This window comes from Emiliania huxleyi (genome assembly GCF_000372725.1).
Source record: "Emiliania huxleyi CCMP1516 chromosome Unknown EMIHUscaffold_186, whole genome shotgun sequence".
In the NCBI taxonomy this organism is placed as follows: domain Eukaryota; phylum Haptophyta; order Isochrysidales; family Noelaerhabdaceae; genus Emiliania; species Emiliania huxleyi.
The window spans coordinates 203,130-205,501 of record NW_005200730.1 but is presented as its reverse complement, the minus strand read 5'-3'; positions in this window follow the sequence as shown (position 1 = coordinate 205,501).

Below are 2,372 nucleotides of genomic sequence, written 5' to 3'. Positions count from 1 at the left end.
CGCAGCAGCCGCAGAAGCAGCCGCAGGAGCAGCCGCAGGAGCAGCCGCAGGAGCAGCCGCAGGAGCAGCCGCAGGAGCAGCCGCAGGAGCAGCCACAGGAGCAGCCGCAGCAGAGGTCGCACTCGCAGCAGGAGCAGCCACCGCGGCCGCCGGCCCCTGCTGCAAGCTGCGCCGGTATGGCGGCGGCGTCTCGCAGCACTCTCTCATGGACCACTCCCACCGCGGGGCAGGGTGATAGAAGCCGGCGAACTGTGACATCCTCTGCCCCAGCTTCAGGGGCGGCATCGGCGGCATCGGCGGCGGAGGTGGAGAGAAAGGTGATGGCAGTGGGCGTGGCGGCTGCGGGGGCGGCCCTGGCGGCGGGGACGGAGCGGGCGCCGCGTACACGTCGTAGTCTCCATCCCGCTCGCACTTTGCCAGCACGATGTCTCGGATGAGCCAGCATCCAAAGGTGCGGCCCGGGCGCGTGGATACGAAGCCCTCGCACCCGGTGTGCGCCTTGCAGATGGCTGTGCAATCGGCAACGGAGCCGGCGGAGATGCCGCTGTCTCCGGCGCTCACGGCGCCGTGGTACCGATAGCAGTTGAGGCGCTCATATAGCGCCATGGTGAATGGGGGTGTCGGAGGGCTCGGCGGCGAGGCGAGCGTCGGAGGGCTCGGCGGCGAGGCGAGCGCCACGCGGCTCAAAGGGGCGCAGCCGCTGCACCCGATCGGAAACTCGTCTACGACCTTGGCGCAGGCGGCGAGCTCGGTGAGACCGCCGCCAGGCGTGGACTGGAGCCAGTCAATACGCGAGGCGCACGAGTGGCCTCCGACGATAGTGGCCAGGACCGTCGGGGTGCAGGACGGCGCGCAGGGCATTTAGAGACTGCCACGTGCAGATCGGAGACACGACGTTCTCTTCGACGGTGAGCAGAGACGCTGTATAGGAAAATAAAGAAAAACCAGCACTGGAGCGCGACACAACGGTGTCGGCGAGAGACTGCGAAGAGAGATAGGAAGAGGCGGACGCCCAAGGGTGGGCGACGGCTAGCGCATCACACCCCTCTCCTTATAAAATCCCTGTGTGGTGGCGGCGTGCCGTCTTCCTCCCTTGCGTTGCCTGTTTTCTTTCTTTCTTTTAGCCCTCGTTCACTTAACCCTCCCTCACCCTCCCTCTGGCGTCAAGTGTTCTAGCGCTCCCCTAGAGTGTTCAGGACCACCCTAGTGGGTATGAGGGTGTTGGCCTGGCTGCTGGTGCAAACACAGAGCGATAGGGTGGCCCATGGAGGCCGCCGTCACCAAGGGTTAAACACCCACGGGGAGGCCCCCACGAGCTTGCCTCGACGCCTCGCCCTCCCGTCCACCGCAAGTGTTTCAGAGCACCCTGAGGCATCTGGGGCTACTCTAGGGTGCATTGGTGTGTGTAATTTGATGCTGTTGAGTTCACACAGAGGTAAGGTGGCTCAAGAAGAAGCCACCCGCCCGACCCGAGAAGGCTCCGGGCCAGCCCCTCTGACAGCTGTCTGACAGCTCTCTCTGCAAGGAAGGCGGCGGACGCGGCCCAGCGCTCATAGAGAGCCGCTGAGAGGAGGACATGACGCCGCCCGGCTGACGCCTGCTGAGCGTCAGCCCCTCGCCGCCCCGCCTTCGGGCGCCTCGGTTTCGTCCAGCGGAGGCGGCGGCGTCTCGACCCGACGCCGCGTGAGGCAGGCGGACTTGCGCTCGCGGGAGTGGCTCAGCCTCAGGGAGCACGGGGCGGCGGCGGCTGAGGAGGGCGGGTAGACTGCTAGTCTCTCTCCCACGTCAGTTCTCGGTACTAACATCGTGAAGCGAAAGAAAGAAAGAAAACAGACACCCCAAGTGAAGAAAGCGGTCACGTGTAAAAGAAACTAACATAGCTACCAGACATCCCAAGGGAGGGATGGGAGGACGGCACGCCGCCACCACACAGGGATTTTAAGGAGAGGTGTGTGGTGCTCACGTGTAAAAAGAAAGAAAGAAAACAGACAACCCAAGGGAGGGATGGGAGGACGGCACGCCGCCACGTGTAAATAAATAAATAAATAAAACGGACATCCCAAGCTAGGGCTGGGTCGAGGACAGACACGTCCCCACCTTTGCAGGATTTTGCAAAAGCGAGGGGGGAGGGGGCGCATCGCGGCGCGGAGAGGCCGCCACGTGTGTTGTGCTGGCGGCTGAACAAATTCTTTGCGGCACGCGAAACAGCCCCGAGCTCGGCCGGCAATCTGCCCGCGCGATGCACAGGCCGTGTCGCCTCGCGCGCCGGCGAGCACGGCCAGCTCTCCCAGCCTGGCGGCTGCCCCCAGCAGCCTGCGCTGTGCGGTGGCGGTCCGACACCTCGACCTTGCCGACCAGCTCGCAGTTGCGCT